Source organism: Phoca vitulina, unplaced genomic scaffold (genome assembly GCF_004348235.1).
Source record: "Phoca vitulina isolate PV1807 unplaced genomic scaffold, GSC_HSeal_1.0 scaffold7, whole genome shotgun sequence".
Lineage (NCBI taxonomy): Eukaryota > Metazoa > Chordata > Mammalia > Carnivora > Phocidae > Phoca > Phoca vitulina.
The window spans coordinates 66,090,055-66,109,744 of record NW_022589710.1 but is presented as its reverse complement, the minus strand read 5'-3'; the positions used below and the strand labels follow the sequence as shown (position 1 = coordinate 66,109,744).

Here is a 19,690-nt window from a genome sequence, read left to right as displayed (position 1 = left end):
GTGCACCGCCCCTGTTCTGGTGCAGGGGTGCAGGGGCTCCCCAGTAGGGCGTGAGAGCCTCCGTGGAGACTCTGGAGGGAGGGGTGAGTATGGGGGGGTGGAAGAAGAAGAGAAGTGAGTGTGGATGAACGTGTGTGGACAGAAGTACTCCATCTGGGGAAGGTTCGAGACGTGCTCTTGTGATTCCCTCCACAAAGTCGCGTTTGCTGTGAGTCTTTTGGGGCTAACCAGGTCCCAGTGTCAATGGGGGTTGGCTCACTGGAGGAAAAGGGCTCTCAGGGGAGTCATTAAAAATTTAAAGAGTCATCTGTACGCCTTGAGATGTCTACAATGCCGAGGGGGCTGGTGGTCCGGCATTTACAACCCGAGGGTGATTCTTGCATGCCTGTTCAGTGGATCCTACTCTGGTGTCTGCCTGCTTTGTGGGATCACCGCTGCAGAGGCTGCTCTGGACCGCCTGTCTTTAGAACCCAGATGTCTCCTTTTGTATTTGGGGGAAGTACCAGGAGAAGCCACCAAGTGCTGCAAGGCCCCCAGGACGGAGGAAGCCAACTCTCCAGGCTGCTGGAGCTGGCAGAGGGCAGCAGGGCTTGGGGGGACTCCAGGAAAGCCCACTGGCCGGGAAGTCACATCTGCTCCAGCACCTACAGGGCCAAGGGCACCGCGTTTCTGGGGACCAGAAGGAGTGCAGTGCTGCTTGTGGTGGGGGGTGGGGGCGGCGCAGGGGCACCTACCAGCGTGACTGCCCCTGGATAAAAGAGGTCCCAGCAACGTCCCGGAGAGGAGACCACTGCAACCATGCCAGATTCTATTTCACTCCAAGCCGGCCCTTCAGACGTTCTGAAGGCAGAGCTAAATCAAAGAATTCTGTTCAAATCCGTACAAGATGTTGCTGTTTTTCTGCTCTGACAGGAGAGGCATTTGGAAGTGCAGTTTCTTTCTTTCTTTCTTTCTTTTTTTTTTTTTATAGCTGTCTTAAAAAGGAGTTTGGCTGTTTAGCACAGCTGGTGCTCATTACATTATGCACTGGCAATAAAATAGCATGTGTAATTAATTTTTAATGCAGCGCTGGATGCAGCGCTTTAAAGCAGTTAGTGGATGTGAAGAACGAGCACTGGTCACCGACATCAGAGATCTCGGGGCAGGCGGCCACGTTCTGCAGCTTTGAAGGGACTCTGGAGCCTGGGAGCCCTCCACGTGGAGTAGTCCAGAAATGGGTTCCCTCCAGGTGACCTGCAGCTGATTCGGTTCATCTCTACTGACCTAGGGCCAGGGGTCCAGGAGATCGTCCCATCTAACCCCTTCCTTATCTAGATGGGTCACTGGGGTGGAGACTGTGCCCTTTTGGCTCTGCCCACCAGACCATATCACCCCCACTTGAGTTCAGACCAGAAACTAGGGAAGGAGACTCATTGTCCAACTGAAGCCATGTGAAGCCCACAATCTGATTTGGCAGCAGAGAGTCTTTGCTCTGAGGAGCCCCGCACGTTTAGCTTCTTAGACCCTCAGTTTTGCCATCTGCAGTTGGAACACACCTCTCTGTGTCCTAGGTTTGAGACGTTCTGTGGCTGTGCTTGGATCACGGGCTGCCCCACCCCTTCTCAGGGCTCTGTGCATGGATTCGTGTTTGAAACGAAATGTCACTGTGGACACACAATGCTGGGAGGGCTAGAGGCACTGTGGGAAGCTGCAGAGGTGGAACCGTGCTTGGTCCCTGTCCTCAAGGAGCCTGGGTGTGAATATGTGACTCTGGGCTAGCCACCTCCTCTCCCCAAGCCTCAGTTTCCTTCCCTGTGAAATGGAGACACTGGAAGTACCTGCCCATCGTCCCTGCACTGGAAGTTCCACTGAAGGGCCCCTGTATTGGGGTGGCCGCAGCTGCGCACCAGCGTGTGGGGAAGCAGAGGCAACGGGAGGCGTGAGAGGCAAGGAGGAGGAAGCTAGGCTGTTGAGAAGCTGTGGGTGCCCCCTGCCCGATGCCCGACAACGACAATGACTTGGCTGCCATCTCTGCAAGTTTGCTGCCTGGGAAATCCCCACCGTCACTGCTCCTGTGACTTGCCAGGGTTTTCTGCAGGCCCGCTGTGTGCCCGCACTGTTCTGGGCACTACGCACACTTGGCTCAGGCCACCCCATCCTCATAACTCCCCTAAGGAGAGGCAGCCCCCCTTTTGCTCATGAGGATCTTAGGGCTCAGGGCTTGTAGCTGTCCCCTCCTGCTTCCCACTGGGCTCACACAGAGTGGCTCAAACAGGGGTATTGGAAATGCAGCTCGCGGTAGGAAGCCAGACCACATTCACACGTGGTCCTGGGAGGGTCCCTGTGGTCTTCGTTCGCCAGCCGTGCTGCTGCGTGATCTGGGGCAGGGTGCAGGGGGCTGGGAATGAGCTCAGCGGGGCTCTTGCCACAGTGGTCGGGCTGCACAGGAATGCCTTTCTCTGCCGAAGAAAATAGAAAGGACTGAGCTTCTGGGAGCAGTGAGGATCCTGCAGATCCTCTGGGGTTTTCCTGATGGGGAAGGTGAGGTTGGAGGTCGGAAATCTTCCAGCGTGTGACCAGTGACAGACGTGGATGTGGGTGTCAGCCAGGAGAGGTCCTGCTGACCCGGTGAGCCTCCTCCAGCTCGGGGCGCTCCTGAGGGGTCCAAGTTGTGAGTACCTTATGGGAGCACAGAGAACCAACCCTCGAGAGTCCACCAAAGGGAACTCTGGCACAAAAGAAGAAGCCTGGGGCACCGGGAAAGATGTTCTCATCTCATCGCCCTCAGATTGGGTTTCTGGGGTCTGGCTGGGAGGCAGGGACCTGGTAGCTGGCCTCACCACAGCCTTTACTAGGTCCATGTAAATCCGCATCTCCGGGTTTCCAGAGCCCAGGCAGGCGCGGCCCTCCCTGGAGGTGCTCAGGAAATGCTGGTAGACGGTAAAGACCCAGGAAAGGTCGTGTTCATGTCTGCAAGAGAAAGAAGAGACACAGAATGCTCTTATCACCTCTTCACTTTGTGTGTGTGTGTTTTTAAGATTTTATGTTTAAGTAATGTCTACACCCAACGTAGGGCTTGAACTCACAACCCTGAGATCAATAGTCGCATGCTCCACCCACTGAGCCAGCCCGGTGCTCCGCCTCCTCATTTTTTGTATGCAGTCCCCTAGAAGCAATTTTTCTTCACTGGAGAGAAACAGACTTTGGTCTTCCTTAAAGCCTGAGGAGTTCTTGGTGTTGCCTTTTTTTTATTTTTTTTTTTTTGGTGGGGGGAACAAAATGTAGTTGACTTTTTAAACCTGAGGGCCAGGCAAGGCGGAGGGGCTGTGTGCTGTACATATTTCACAATCAAACCCAAATAGTCTAAACCATGAAATATAGTTTATCCAAACATAATCAACGCTGGCCAATTTAATCCAGAAATCAGTGGGGAGAAACCCTTGGTGGGCAGGGGTCCCTCTGGGTGGGATTTCACACATAGCCTGACCTCACACCTGAGGGGGGCTGTTGCCTGCTCGTCGCTTCAGGTCCCTCCTAGGGGCTAGCATGTGACCATGGTGTGTGGTCAACGCGGGTGGAAGCATTGGCCGTGGCTAGCTCTCGCACCAGGGTCTTTCTTACACTTGGCAATGGGGCCGCCAGGTTACGGTCAGGTTACCATTTCTGTGCCCCCACCGTGTGTCAGGCCCTCTGCGGGGCCTTCCTAGATATTCAGGCTTCCCAGCACCTTCTTTCTTAGGCGGTAACCTAGTCTATAGCTCACAGGTGAGGAGACACACCAGAGAGGTGGTGGAATGTGTCCGAAATCGCGCAGCTGGTGGATGGCAGACGTGGGGTTTGAACCCGGGTCTCCTTGGGTCTGGCGGACACAGCCTGCTCCTGTGTCCTTGCTCTCTGGCTCCCAGACAGCCCTCCTGCTGGCCTTCTACCTGGCAGGTGTGAGTGGGAGCCCCGGGGTGCTGCAGGCCTGGCCCCAGCCCTGGATCATACGAAGGCCGGTACTTGATGATTTCCGCGGAAGGAGTCAGAGGGCTCAGGACTTCTTGAAAGAGGTTAATGCGAAAACGGAGCCACTACGTGCTGAGACAGGGGCATTTGGAATCTCTTCATGAAGCCAGACATTTTTAATTACTGCCTTTGTTAATAGGATGTGAGGAACGGCCGATGGGACAGGCTCACGGGGCGCATGAGTTGGCCCTCAGAGCTGTACTTAGCCAGCCCCCCGATGCACCCTCTTCTCGAGTTTCCTCGTGCCTTATTAACAAGTGCCTCCGAGTCTTGATTTGGTAGTAAAAGGAGCCATTGCTTGAGAGCCTACGGTGCACCCCGGGCTCTGTGTGCACCCTCTCCACGGACGCTTTCTCAGGGGTGTGAGGATAGGGCTGTTGGATTTTTTTTTTTGTCATGGTAAAGTATACAAAAGTTACTCTTTTAACCACTTTTAGGTGCACAGTTCATGACATTAAGTACATTCCTGTTGTGCTGTGTTCTCCCACCACCACCATCCATCTCCAGAACTTTCTCGTTACCCCAAACTGAAACTCTATCCCCGAGAAACGCTAACTCCCCATTTCCCCCTTACTGTCCCTGTGAGTTTGAGTCCTCTGGGTGTCACATTGAAGAGGCATCAGACGATATTTCTCCCCCTGTGACTGGCTCATTTCACTGGGCACAGCGAGTTCAAGGTTCATGTGCGTTGTAGCCCAGGTCAGGATGTCCTTCCTTGGAAAGGCCGAGCAATATCCCATCTTGAGGATATACCACATCGTGTTTGTCCGTTCGTCCTGGGAGGGACCCTTGTTTGTTCCTGCCCTGTGGCCGCTGTGAGCCGTGCTTCTGTGAACCTGGGTGTGCAGCTACTGGTTCGAGACCCTGCTTTCAGTTCTTGCGGGTATACACCGAGCGGTGGGATGGCTGGACCACATGGTGATTCTGTGTCTGACTTATTGAGGAACTGCCCACCTGTTTGCCTCAGCGGCGGCCGCATTTTACATTCCCGCCGCAGTGCTCCAGAGTCCCGGTTTCTTCGCGTTCTCCTCCGACTCCTGAGACTCAGGGATGTGGGCCACCGCTGGCCCCAGGCATGTGGTGGAACATGAGGGTCTGGAAGGGACCCGGCTCCGCTGAGCTCAGACGTAACACCTGTGGCCGGGCTCAGTGGTCACCTCCCACAGTACGTTTCCTTTGAGGGTCTCACCCTGGGGGTAAGGGCCTCTTGCGTCTCTCCTAAGTGCTTCCCAGCGACGGCCTGTCTCCCAGGCTGCTGATTTTTAGCAGTCAGCTAAACGTTTTGCTAGCTTGAGAGTTTGGGGAAGAAGATTCTGCAAGTGGACAATTTTCACTTTCCTTTCTGCTGTGTCCTTAGGGTATTGGTTTGGGCTCGGGTCAGCAGAAGGAGCTGTGTACTTCAGAGGGGGAACACCTGGGAGCAAGGGGGAGCCGGCTGATGTCCTGGGTCCCGCCCCTCTCCGAGCCTCTCTGGGTCCCTGTCTCCTGGGGATCATCATGCAGGCCTTGCCTTCCCAGCTGGGCTGGGAGGAGTTGGAGAGGGGGCATCCTGAGTTGGACTGTAGGGTGACTTCCTGGGTCTGCCTCTGTGATTGCGTGGCCTCGGGTCCTTTGTGCCAGAGGGAGAGTAATCGTGGGACTGCAGTGAGCATTATTCTGTGCGGCTGTGGTTTCTGTCGTCCTGTATTCGTTCCTAGGACTGCCACAGCTAATGACCACAGACGGGGGCAGGGGGTGACTTCCAACAACAGAAATTTGTCACCTCATGTTTCCGTGAGGCCACAAGTCCAAACTCAAGGTGTCGGCAGGGCTATGCTCCCTCCAGAGGCTCCGGGGGGAGAATCTGTTCCTGGCCTCCTCCAGCTTTTGGTGGCTCCCAGCGTTCCTTGGCCGTGACCGCATCCTCTAGCTCTCTCTCTGTAGTCATGGCCTCATCCTTGGGGCCTGTCTTTTCCTCTCGCAGACGCAGACGAGGAAAACTCGAAGAACAATTGTCATTCCATTTAGAGCTCACCCGGCTAATCTAGGATGATCTTATCTCAAATCCCGAACTTAATTACCTCTGCTGTGATCCTTTTTCCAAATATGGTCACAGTCATAGATTTCAGGGAGTTGGTTATGGACATGGTGTTTGGGGGGGCCACCATTCAACCCACAATATAACCCTTGCTGGATTGTAGGCCCCTTCAGGGCAGGAATCCCAGTTTGATGTCCTCTGTGAACAATCCAGGTTTGGGTTCAGGTATATGCAGGGCATCCCCCAAAAGTATACTGTGTTGAGCCTGGAGCTGGTCTCCAATAAGATGGCCACATGTTCCTTGTCCCAGTGATATTCAGATGTTGTCAACTTGGGGCAAAACTCAGATCTCTGTGTGTTAAGGAAGGTTGTGTGCCCCCCCCCCCCAAGTCCTGCCCTGTGCCAAGTCAGAACACAATTATTAACAGGGTGGGGGGGTGGCTTTAAAAAAAAGTCTGCAGTGATTATTATGAGAAAAAATTAGCAGAGTTGAATAAGGACTAAAAATAGCTGGACACATACTTGCCTCTAATCTATTTTCTTAAGGAAAATATAATTATTTTTGTAAACTGGCTCTGAGAAGCCAGGAGTATTTTTAGTCTGCATCTTCTAAGATGTGCATCTTTTCAGGAAGAGCAGCTCGGAGCCCACTGGAGAGTGATGTCGCCAAGCTTGCAGAGCAGGGTGGTGGTGGAGTCAGAGGGTCAGGACCCAGGCCTGGGCCCTGTTGTGCTGAGCGTGTATTCCACGGAGGAGTGGCCATGAGCAGACCGACTGTGGCCCCCATGGGTGCTGGTTGCCTGAGGGGTCCTCGTCACACCTGCTCAGGTGGCTGGCAGCACTGGGAGGACTGCAGCTGGTTCACCTTGGGGGCCAGGATGGTTGGGGGTTCCTTCTGGGCAAGGCTGAGCTGCCTTGCCATCCCCGCATGATCCAGGTCTGAGTGGACCTGCAAGAAATAACCAAGACTGGAGGGAAAACATTCCATGGCTTTTTTATTTGGAGCCAAACATTGCCTCATGTAATCTTCTCCCTGGTTTTTCCCATTGCCTCTGCCAGGGTCCTTGGGCCTGGCACAGACCCTGTAATAAAAGGCCCTGTGTGTTTGTGTGTTTACATGTGAGTGTATTTGTGTGTATGTATAGTGTGTGTGTGTAGGTGTGTACACGTGAGTGTGCATGCCTGTGTGTGTGGGTATGTGACTATGCACGTGTGTGCATGTGTTTGTACATGTATATATGTGAGCGTGTGTGGGTGCATGCATATGCACGCGTTCATGTGTGTTATGTGTTTGTACAGGTGAGTGTTCACGTGAGCGTGTCTGGTGTGTGTATATGGGTGTGTGTGCACGTGTGCATGCCTGTGTATGGTGGCGTGGGAGCACAGCAAGGGTCACCTCCCCCCTGCCCAGTGCAGCATATTTATGGTAGAGGCCCTTCGATTATTTTCCTCCCTGAACTTTGTAATTCTCCCTGGATTGCGGTGTGCAGTTGACTTTCAGTACCAAAGCTTGCTGAGAGGCTTTCAGGGCGAATCTCTCCCTGGGGATAAATTTGTCTTCTCACTACCTTCTAGGGGAAGCTACATCCCCCTGTCTACCCCAGCCTCAGAGAGAGCCCACAGGTCATGGTCCTGGAAAACATGGCCAATGCTGGTATGACCCACCCAGGAGTGCGTGCGTGAGGAGCACTGGCTTTGGAGCTAGGTGTCGGGTCTGAAATCCCGGCTCTGACACTGACCAGCTCTTTGACCTTGGTGAGTGACCTAGCCTTTAGGAGCCTCAGTTTCCTCGTCTATAAAATGAGGTGGCCGCAACTTAGTGGGATGGGTAGCACTTGGCTAAACATTTAGTATGGGCTTCGTCCTCAATATCCCTCAGCCCAACTCTGCAAGGAAGGCACCGGCATTCCCATTTTATAGATTGGGAAACCGAGGCAGTCTGACACAGGGTCCTTAACTGTTTCATTATCCTTAAAAACCTTTCCCGGTTCCATTATGACCACCTTCAGCAGCGGCTGGTGTATAAAGGTGGTGAGTACTGGCAGGTATTACTATAACATTTTTATTGTCATTATAACTATAATTATTACTATCACAGTCATTATCGTTGCTGTTTCCCTGGGTGGAGGTATTCTAGCCTCCATGTGGCTTTTCCCCTTGTGGCTGAGTCCCACCTCCTGACAAGTCTGGTTTTCGGGGGTCCTTTTCATCCTTCCGACGGGGATGGAACAGTCTTACCTGGCATCCCTTGGCCCCTCTACCCCGTCTTCCCTCCTCCCCTTCGGGTTTGTGGGTATTTGAGGTTTCAGAAAGTCGTTTCTCCTCTAATTGAGGTAATGAGCACCGTATTTCCAGAACCGCTGCACTAAAAGTCAAGTGCAAAGTGATGGTTTTCATTTGTTGTGCTCTCTCTTAATATGCATCTCTTTAAGGAGGGATTGGCTGGAAGCAAACAGCTAATAACCTATGGATTTATGGAGCCAGCGCAAGCCGGCTTAATAAGCTTTCATACCTGGAACCAGCGTTCTGTCCCTTTAAGTTGAAACTCCCAACTTGCTTGGTATTTTACAGTGCCTGGTTTCATTTATGCTGGAGCCAGACTTACTATGTGAGAGCCATTCGCATGCTGGAATTAGTCTTAAGCTTGCTTCTGTGGCGTTGCCAAATTCCATGTTTGTGTTTTATTTAGAATTCTTTTCACGGCCAGCCGATTCTGTTCCGGCACACACAAGCGCTGTTGCACCCCATGGAGAAAATAAGCAAGCTTGCGTTTTCTTTGGCAGAGGCCGCGGCCACAATAGACTGCGGTCTCCGAAACATTTTTTAAAAGCTATTTTAACCCATAACAGATGCATAAAGTCGGCACAGGCATGCCAGTTTTCTTAGTTTTAATTAAAAAATAATTACAGTCTAATGGGATGTTAGTGACACATTTGGATGAATGGTGGGTGACATTATCTGCAACTTATAAATGAGTGCCTCTCCCTTGGCCGGAGCAGAGGTGGGGAGGAGTTGGGGAGGGGATCTGGATATCTGTTCTTCGCTGCAGGGTGGGGGTGGGGGTCGTGGGTGGCGTCCTGGGCGCTGTGGGGTCCGGTGGAAGCCTTGGTGAGCGGCGTGCAGCACTCAGGAGGGACATCCTGCCGGGTGGCCGGCCAGGTGACCGAGCTGCCGGGACGCAGCGACGAGCGTCCCAGGGACAGTGGTATTTTGGCGCATCCTCCCTCCTGGCGTGCTCGATTGGGAAACTCTCACCTGCAGGGGCGCTTCAGCATGGTAAAGGCAGTGCCTGGGAGCTGTGGCCTCGAATCAGCTTCTTGGCCCCCACGATCCCGCTTCCCCTTCAGGACCCAGCAGCCTTCAGCTAGAAGCACATGTGCTCTGGGGTCCTGCTGGGGGCCGTGTAAGTAAGAAGATACATCTGGGAAGGTAAAGAGGTAGAAAAATGGTCTTGCCTGGTACTGCTGCTTCGAGAAGTCTGCACCCCAGATGCTCATCCTGGGTTCAGTTTTTATGTAAAACCTGACACTCATCAGAATCCGGAGTAGAGTGTGCCGGGCTGGGACGGCTGTGGGAGGCAGGGTCTCTGTGGGGACTCCGGGCAGGGAGGTGGAGGTGGGTGTGCTGACTCTACCAGGAGGGAGGGATCTGGGAAGGGACAGGCATTGCTGGGGCTCCTGTGATGTCTCATTACCTCCACTAACTGGGCAGCTGGGGATGGCGACAGGTTGTTCTGACCTCTGAGCCTTGGTTTTGTTGACCCGTGCCCAGTGTGAGGACCAGGCCTTGAGCAGAGGGAGGAGTCTGTCCTAGGGCTCAGTCTCCTGGGAGCCAGCTCTGCTGGGAGGAGGATGCCATAGGGTCGGGATGATGGGGTGTACCTCTCCAGCAGGCACTGGGGGCTGCGTTATCTGGAGCCTTCCAGATCAGGAGGAAGGTGCCTGACCCAGCTGTGCCCTGCCCAGGCCCCTGTGCAGCATTGCCAGTTGCCTTTGAATGGGCATGGCTCGAGCAGTGTCCTCGAGACAGGCAGGTCCTGGCCACAGGCCACCACGCTGAGTCAGGACCTGCCTGGCGGACCTCAGACCCCACGCTTTCCCCTGAGACCTCATGCCCTGGGCAGGCCCACGGAGGACCCCTCCCGTGGCTCACAGTGGGCTCTGGGAGACAAGGGACAGACTGGGGACCTTTCGGGGTGTTGCAACTTACTGTAGGTGGAGTAAAATGAACACTTCTTAGACAATGTTTCCCTGAGTCCAAATTCCTCAGAAGTGAAAATTAAGTTCCTCTATTAAAAACATGAGTCATACCAGCCCAGATGAGAGTCGTGGCGTTCCTCGAATTTTTGGAAGGGAAACATCGCATTCATGTTAATCCTTTCAATTATACCTCACTGCTGACAATCCACTGGGCGTTTCGCATCGCTAGCCTCTGCAGTCTGATTGCTGTGGGGCCTTGCACGCAGCACCTGAGAGCAGACCCAGGGCCTCTGTTTCCCTCTATGCAGGAGCACCTAGGTCAGGGAGCCTTGCTGTCTAGCGCCTCAGGGCTTCCTCCGTTCCCTCTGCAAGGTCTTGGGTATCTAATTGCTGCGAATGATTAATGTCCAGTTGAAAAGGTTCCACGTCTGTCTGCTCGTGGGAACTGGAAGCAGATGGGAGTGGAGTGGGTTCCCTGCTCCATGCCTGGCCCTGGCGCAGAATCCCGGGGTTCCCTCTCCGTGGTGGGTGTCTTGCTCAGGTGAGGGTGCAGACAGGCTAGGTTTTGTTCCCTCAAAGAAACTGGTCTATAGATTTGGTGTATCCTTCCCAGAAACCTCCAATAACCAAGTTGGGGACCAAGGCAGGGAGGTGTCACTGGTGGGGAGGGGACAGACCCAGAGACTTCTTGCTCTGGGGGAAGGCAGCCAGGCATGCTGGGGAAGTGGGAGAGTGCTGGGAGGCTGGGGTCACCGAGACCAACCAGGCCTGGGCCACAGGTGGGCTGACCTTTGGCCCCAGATGCAGCTTGCAGGGGGCAGGGAGGGAGGGAATGTCCTCTGGGAAACTGCAGCTTTGTGTATTTAAGAAATCTGAGACTTGCAGCTCTGCAAGACACAGCTGTCAGACCAACCTGGACTTCTGTCTCTCCTGCTTGATGTGCACTTGAGTTTTGGAAATTTAGCCTTTTTGGGAGTTCCATTTTGCTTTTGCTTCTCTTTATTCAGCAAGGTGCTCCGCCCTGCCCACCGCTCAGGTGAATCCTCCGGTAGGAGGAGCAGTGCTGAGGGATGTATCTGAGAAGGACAGAAGGTGAGTGGGCCACATCAGAACAGTGGAAGTCATTGACCGGAAGGGGACAGGCTCTTGGATTTGGAATTGGATACAAAGTGTGGTTTCTGAGTTTGGAACCATCACTTTTTTGGGGGGATGTGGGGGGAGGATTGGGGTAGGCAGGGCTTCAAGTTCATTTACTTCTTTGAAGTTTCCTCTTTTTATAAGAAGTAAAAGCCCATGTAGCTTATGAGAAGCAGGGGCTGGAAAGCAGAATTTGTTCACTCATTACGTTTCCCGGAAAGTAAGCAAGGGTTTAGAATGGTGGGACCAGCAGCAGGGGATTCCAGAGAGTGGGGAAGAGTATGATGAGAGCCCCTGGGAGGGTGGGAGGTGGGCCAGCGTGTCAGAGCCCTGAGACCCCCACGTCGGCACGTTCATTTACATTAAGGAGGTCAGGGGAGTAATAGTGATGGACCCATGTGTCCAGGAGGAAGTGTGTGTGTGTGTGTGTGTGTGTGTGTGCGCGCGCTCACGTGCATGTGCATGAACGTCAGGGACCAGGCTCTATGGCCGGCTGCTCTGGGGTGCTTTGGAAAGGGTCAGGTAGCAGAGAAAGGTGCATAGGACCAGGAGGGAGTGAGGTGCCCAAATGACATTTGAGTGCAACCATGGGCTCTCCTGAGCATCCCGGGATCCTTACTCCTTTGGGTGCACACAGGCTGCCCTGAGGGTGTTTTCAGAGGCAGAGCCTGGTGGGCAGAGAGCCCTGCCGGGATGCTGCCAGGCCTGGCATGGCCCTGGCTCTGCCCCCTCCTCACTGGGTGACCGTGGCCCTTCCCCTCCATCTTGGAGGCCGGGTCCCTCACTAAAGGGAGATGATGGTGTTCCTCAGGTTGCAGGTGCGTCCAATGTTTGGTACGGGGCCTTGTGTACGGAAGGCCCCAGCAAGGGGAGCTCTTGCTGATCTCATGACGACAGTTGTCGCAGTAGGTAGAGGAGAAGGCATGTTCACTGCGGTGGCCCAGGGGTCTGCAACACTGCACGCCGCTGAGCTAAGCGGGTGGTGGTGAGGGCTGGGCTCCCTCCCAACTTGGGGTCCTCCTGCATCCTAGGTGTGGAGACCCCAGGTTCGGGAGTGTCTAAGACACGCCTTCTGGTCCAGTGTGAGCTGCTCTTTGGGGTTGCAGTACGTGCCTGGCTTCGATTTCGGAGGCATTCTGGTCCCCAGTGAGAAGCTCTGCCCTCCGTGTCTCTGCTTGGGCCACCTGGAGTCCCCTGCCAGGCACCAGCTTTCCAGCGTGCTGGCCTGTGTCTCTTTCTTTCCTCGAATGGCCCTCTACACCTTGCCATGGGCCCAAACCTCGAGATACCAGCTTCTTGGTCTTCAGGTGTGAGCTGCTTGGGCTCCTTGGGGGCCCAGGTCTAGAGCAAAGGGGCTGGAGCCAGGGAGCTGGCTAGCCGAGTAGAGAGATCTATTCTCAGTAACTTCTCCCTGGAGAGAGCCGTCTCAGTAAACACCTCTGCAGGCAAGGTGGACTGGAAAACGCTGCCCTTGCATTTACTGTGGCACGAAAAGCCCAGAGATTTATGGAAAAGAGCTGTCTAGAAGACAACTCTTCTTCCTCCCCTCCCTGGTTTCAGCCGCTGTTTTGGACTAAGTCTTCCAGCTTTCCTATCTTCTACAATCCTTGTTACGTCTGTTCTTTGTTTCTCTCAGAAGGAAGGGGGTGCTGTGGTCCCGAGGTGCCGTAGGGTCGGGGGTAGAACAGCACGCACACCTCCCGTGCTGCCGCCTGTACCCATGGCAGACATCACTAGTCGATCGCAGCACCTCTGTCCTCTGGCTGGGGCCTGGGCACCTCAAGTGAGTAGGTGAGGCAGCCCCGACTGGCCGGGAAGGTGACCATCCCGGCATGCCTTTTCTCTGAGGAAATGGGGGGGAGAGAAGACACCGCCCCACGCTGTTTCCTCAGCCCCTGGGGACAGTGTCCGTGAGCCTGTCTTTGGACCACTGTGTGTGGGGGGGCTTTGTGGGGGAGGCCTCGGCTTAAGTGTGGCAGCTGTAGAGTGATGGCTGAGCCGCCGAGCGTCAGCCTGCCCCCTCCAGGGCAGATTGCTCTTGTGTGTTTTTGCAGGCAGGTGTTGGAGAAGGCAGGGTTCTGGCCTGGGGTCACCGACTTGAAAGAGGCAGAGGGGATGGTCGACCTGAAGAGGCAGAGGGGATGGTCGACCTGGCCAGTTCAGCCCCAGGGCTGTCAGCTCTCCTGCAGGCTGCGGTCTCCGGGGTCCCGCCTCCAGCCTCCCCCCAGCCACCTCCCGCACCTCCAGGCCGTCCTGTGGTTCGGCTGCCTGGAGCAGTGGGTGCCCCCGCCAGGCCGGGCCAGACTCCCCAGGGCGGTATGTTCCGGCCCCTTGTTGAGATCACTGTGAGCTTCTCTTTCCTGCTCAGCTCGGTGCCACGGCAGCTCCGTGGTCTCTCGCCGCTCTGAGCCGGGAGCCCTTGCACTGACCTCGTCCTGGCCTGGGACTTGGCTTGTTCTGTCACATGGCCTCTGTGGTCTCCGTGGATTTCCACCCCAGGGCCGTGGCCTGCTCTCCGGTCGCTTGAGAATTCCCCGCTGATGTCAGTGAGGCTGTGTGTTTTGATCAACAAGAAGCAGAGTTTTGGGGTCCAGTAGGAACGTGAGCTGAGAGAGATAAGGTGGGAGCTTGCCCCCCCACGGGCCCCGTCTCTCCCCCCTTGCCTCCTGAATGCTTACGATGGCTCCCTGACGTGGGGTGGCAGCTCCGTCTTACAGATGAGGAAACCAAGGCTCAGGGCCAAGGCTCTCCTTCGAACCACGCGGCTGGGAAGTGGCAGTGGAGGGCCGTGTGTGGGTGGCGAGGCTCCAGGTCCTCGTTCCTTGTCTCGAGGCCTGGTGTGAGTACAGAGCCTGTCCTGGCGCAGCTGTCGGAGCTTCATCTGCTGTCACCGTGCTCTGTCCCGGACACGTCCTGCTCCCTGTGTGGCGCAGTGCCTTCCCTTCCTCCCTGCACTGGGCGTCCCTGTTCCCGTCCCTGCTGGACTTGCCCAGCCCAGCTGCCGTGTTTGTGCCCGCACTGGGTGCCCCCTCTAGACTGGACCTTGGCTGAGGCAGGGACTGTGTCTCGTGCCCTCTGTAGCTCTGACACGAGTTTGTGCCTGGTCCACCCAGGGGCCCTGATCGTGTTTGGCAGGTGCGTGCATGGGGGAGGGGCGGACATGCCTTCATGCTGCCCTGTCATGCCTTGGGCCAGGAATGGCTCAAAAAGGGCCCCGGCCGAATTCTGGAAGGGGGCTCTGCCCCCAGACTCCCTGGACAGGATGGAGGCAGCTGGGTATGTTGCCTCCCAGGCGAGCGTTATAACCAGAATCATGAAGCCTGGAGCCAAAGGGAACCTGAAAAGCCTCTTCCCTCTTGTTAAATGCAGCCCTGCCCTTAGTCTTGCTTTGGTTAGTTCCCTGTCTGCGGCGTGAAGCAATGGCCCTTTTATTAGTTCAGTGCTTCTGGAGACTTCAAGAAGGCTGGGTGTAAATATCAGAGCCCCAACAGCCAGTGGTAGGAACTTCCTAATAAACTCCAAGTAAATAATGTGGTGATTATTGGGATGGCAGCCCCAGAGACTCTGGCCTCTGTGGGGGCAGGTCCCTGTCCATACCCGGGACCCAGGGCCCAGCTTTTCCTGAGGAGGGAAGGGATGGCTCACCTGGGTGAGCTCAAGTTCCAGCTGTGTAGCTCAGAAGGACAAGGGACGAGGTCCTTCAGCTCTGGCTTTGAAACATCTGGGCTCAGGGACCCCCATGGGAGAGTGCACTCCCCATGGCTGGGTTCACGGCCCCCAGGGCCTTCTGGACTCATCGCCCAGGGCTGTCTGCTGTGCCCAGCCGCGCTGGCCAGGCTGCTGTTAGAAGATGCCCACACTGCGCTGGGCCTGGCACACCTGTGCTCTCCTAAGACTGCCACCGTGATGTTGGTGTGAGGGGACTGGGACGCAGAGCCTCTGTAACTCGCTTGGGGTCACCTACCAGTATGTGGCACGTTTCCAGGTGCAGCTGTGGGGCACCGCTCAGCCAGACCCCAGCGCTCAGGACAGGTTGTTGTGTGTCTGAGCTCGGCCCCAGGGCCTTCTTGCTGGGCCCTGGACACCTCTGCTCTCTAACCTGGCCAGACTCTGCCCAGAGAGTCCCTTGGTCTCTAGGCGGCCGGGATCCTACTCTGGGAAAAGCACCCCCAGGCAGCACTTAGCACACATCTCTGGGCCGAGCTCATGAGGTCGTATCCTTCTTGATGAAACGGCAGGGCTTCCAGGGCACAGCCTGTGCTTTGTGTGTCTGTCTCTGGGCCTCAGCGACTCAGTGGCACCCAGGAGGGTCTGCACGAACGAGGGGTGTGTTTGGAGGCTTCTTGCCTACCGGAAGTGGGTAGGGCACTGGAAGTGACCAGAGTGAGTGCCTGAAGCTTGCCCAGCGGCATGCCAGAATTCCAGTCCAGAGAATTCAGCCGGTGGGAGCTTAGACTAGAAGGGAAGGAATGGGGGGCCTTACCCAGGTGAATTCTGAGAGCGGCATCGGCTAAAGGCTTATCACGGTGCAGAGGGACCCCTGAGCTGGAGTGCCATCCTGTTCTCATGCTCTTTTTCTCTTCTTTATTATTTATACCGTAGCTGCTTCCGTAATAAAGGAATATCAAGTCTCTGACTTTAAGTAAACCAGTAGCAGAAGCTTGAGCACAGCGATGGAGAAGGGGAGTCCTACGACTGGGTGGGGGGGAGGCCGCTCCAGGAGCCTGTACCACAGTGGGGCACAGAGTTTGGCTCAGAGCCTCCCGGCAGCCTGTCCAAAAGGGAAACATGGGGAATTCGGATTTGCTTATGAAAGAAAGATGGTCCAGGACAGAGGGATTTTTGCATCAACCTCAAGCCTGGGAGACTTCCTCCCGTGGTTTTTTAGATAAGGCGGGGCCTTTATCGAAGATGAAAAGTCCAGATAGTAAATACTTCGGGCTCTGTGGGCCAATGACCTCCGTTGCAACTAATTAGCTCTGCTGTTGCAGGGTAAGAGCCTTCATGGACAGTGTGTCCCGAATGGGTATGACTGTCGTTTCAATAAAACTTTGTTTACAGAAACATGTAGCCAGTCCCTGGCCTGTAGTTTGTGGATCTCCAAGATAAGGAATAATCAATACCACTCTGAGAGATCGTTGTAACATTAGCCCACACAAAAAAAGCAAGCAGCTTCTCATCCTGACTCTGGTGGAAGTTGAGACAAAACATGAAATTCAGGGGCTGGTCCTCTTCTTCTCTATTCCTCCAGACCTCATTCTGCCCCTCTGTCCCTGGAGACAGAGAGAGACAGAGGTAGATAGTTGGTCGGGGGGCCGTTGGCCTGGTCCCAGCCTGATGAACCTTGCCGGCTTGGGTGTTCCCTTCCCAAAGCCTCAGGCTCCAGGTAGAAAAGAGCTGTCGCTGTGGGCTCCCCTCCTGTGAGACCAGACTGTCCCTTTGGGGTTCACCTTCCTTCAACAACTTGCTTCTGCAAGGGATAGATATTTGCAGGCAGACCTTCGGGCTGGCTTCACAGTTGTTGAGAACCGAGCTGCTCTGGGAAAGAGGTGGTTGTGCTCGCTCGCTCTTTCTTCCTTCCTTTCTTTCTTTCTTTCTTTCTTTTTCTTTCTTTCTTTCTTTCTTTCTTTCTCTTTCTTTCTTTCTTTTTCTTCTCTCTTTTTAGATTTTTTTTTTTTAATTTGAGACAGAGAGAGAGCGAGAGAGAGAGCATGCACAAGCGGAGAGGAGGGTCAGAGAGAGAGGGAGAAGCAGATTCTCCGCTGAGCAGGGAGCCCGATATGGGGCTCGATCCCAGGACCCTGAGACCATGACCTGAGCCGAAGGCAGACGCTTAACTGACTGAGCCACCCAGGTGCCCCATGGCTTTTTCTTTCAATGGTTGGAGGCAAAACATGAGACTAGGACATTTCTGTGAATTCTGCTCATTACCACTTACTTGCAATTTGTTTATTTACTCACTCCTGACCCTGTTCCACCAAAGGCTGGGGGAGGGGTCAGGACCACACAGACGTCGTACGTTTGACTTCTTTTTCCTCCTCTGCAAAATGGGGGTTCAGAAAGCGCCCGGGCAGGGCCGGCACACCGGAGGTGCAAGGAATTAGTTTTCTTCTTTCATTAGGTACTAGAGTGGCCGACGCTTTGTAGTATGGTTGCGTTTCACCAACGATGGTCAGAAGTGGGTGGTGTGGCCTTTGGGATAATCCTTGAATTTTCCCCAACTCTATAAAACATGGATGAGGGCACCAGAGTGGACGGGAGTTCTCTGGGGGCCCAGCTGGCCCTGGCGTCCTAGTGGGGGAGGACTCTGGCCACCCCCCATGAGGAAATGGCCCAGAATTCTCTCTCAGCTGCCCAGATAGTCTTAATTTCAAGAACCCGCATTATTTTAACTCTCCCTTCCCCTTGCTTCGAAAGATTGTGTTTCCATTAAGTAATAATCATTTCATCCTCCCTTTAAAAGTAATTTAACTGGAGGCGCATCTTCTGAACACCTGCCCACAGGTGATCTGAGACCTGGCCCACCTGGCCCGTCCCAGGTGCCTGTGGGCGAGGCAGTGATGGTGTTGTCACACTAAGTGGGCTTAATTTAGGTGCCAAGCCAAGCGACTGTGTTTTACTTTGCCCTTGTGTCCTTGTTTTATGCACATCCGTAAGTTTCTTTAGCCTTTTGGACATTTTTGAACAGTGTCCTTCATGATGACCTTCAGGGACCCAAGGATGCAACTAAGACAGTGGTGCTCAGTTTTGTCTGAAACCTGCCTTCTACCACCTGGGCTCAGGCTCCTGCTCTACTTGGGTGCAGGGAAAGAGGGACATTCCCGGGAAGGAGAAGGTTTTAGAGCTGCTGTCGGCACCTGTCTGTGCCCAGCTCCCAGCCGCCCAGCACTGGCCTGGGCACGGTGGGTGCGCTCAGTGACTGTGTTGGGAGGGCAGCTGAGGGGTCGCTGAGTCTGCTACGCATCTTCCTGTGCACTGTTGGGGTGACATTCTGGGGAGGGGGAGCCAGGTTCTGAATCCCCTACCTGCCTTCCTACACCAGCTGGCCCCCTCCCCTCCCCAGCCCCGCTGTTCTCCTCCCCCCCTCCCATCTCCTCCTCTCTCCTCCCCTCCCCTCCTCCTCCCCCTCCCCCGCCCCAACGCTGCAGGTGAAGGGCCTGTGGTCACTGCAGGCAGGAGATGCACAGGGGTGCTCAGGTGCAGGCCAGCGGGGTTCACAGGTGCCCCAGCCTCTATGCCGATGATGCCAGGGAGGGAGGTGCCTTCACTCCAGACCCCTGGGACAGTGGCTGTCCCCCTTCAGCTGCACAGTCCCGGTCATCACACCCAAGGTGGCCTTTTCCATTCCAAGGCTAGGATTTGATTGAGCAGGGTCCCTGAGGGCCCGTGCTCTGTGGGCTGGGGCACAGGCAGTGGGAGAGGTTGGGGTTGCCCTCGAGGGGCAGAGGGGGTCGCTTGCTGCTCTGCTGGGCTGTGGTGATGCCTTTAGGTATGGAGGGTTGGGGGGTCCCTTCATAACTGCATCACAGAGCCTGGCACAGAAGGCACATGTAATTGACCTATCGGTGAAATGAAAGAGCAAAGAATGGGTGAATGAATGAATGAATGAGCTCTTTGAAGAGGGGGGATCATGCCAGGATCCCCACAGTGCCTGGCATGTAGTAGATGCTCAGGAAATGCTTGTGCAACAAACACATGAAGAACCCATTTTGAACCCACTTTTAAGACATTAAGGCCACAGATACAGCCCTCTGTGTTCTGTCCATCCCACATCCTGAGGATGTGTGCGCTGTTTGTGCTGAGATGTAGACAGGATTTACAGGTGCTGACCCGAGCCCATGCGGACCCCCCGCGTGGTGCTTGCTGTGGAGGCCTGCTCTGCCTGCCGAGGCGACGGGACAAGAAGGGGCCCGGTGGACAGTGGCATGGCGCTGCCTTCCTGCTCTTTGGCTGGGGAGGCTGCTTCCCGTCTTGGAACTTCAGACCCCCTCACTGGGAATACATGGAAGGGCCCAGCCTGATGCCTGGGCGTGCTGGGGGCTTGGAAAAGGCAGCCACCAATTATTCTGTCAGAGTGGGGTGTGGGTCGTGGACGGCCAAGGATGAGGGAGGAGGAGGGCCCCCATGGGATTCTCTATGGACATAGGTTTCCAGTGGCGGCCCCTCCCCCAGAGCACTGGGGCCATGAGGTCCTGGATTCTTGGTGGAGGGCTGGGAGTTGTCTGGCCTGACTCCCTGCCCACCAGGGACCCAGGTCCAGAGAGGGTCTTGTTGGGGTCACTTGGCAGGGTTGGATCTGCATTAGACCCCAGGCTTGTTCCTTCCACCCAGGTGCCCTCACTGTCCCCAT

At 55.1% G+C, this 19,690-nt stretch overlaps 1 protein-coding gene across 7 annotated transcripts in view; it reads left to right on the top strand.

Moving 5' to 3' along the window:
- The window catches only part of BCL11B (BAF chromatin remodeling complex subunit BCL11B), a 93,236-nt gene that overhangs the window by 44,200 nt on the left and 29,346 nt on the right, over positions 1 to 19,690 (top strand). The window lies entirely within an intron of this gene.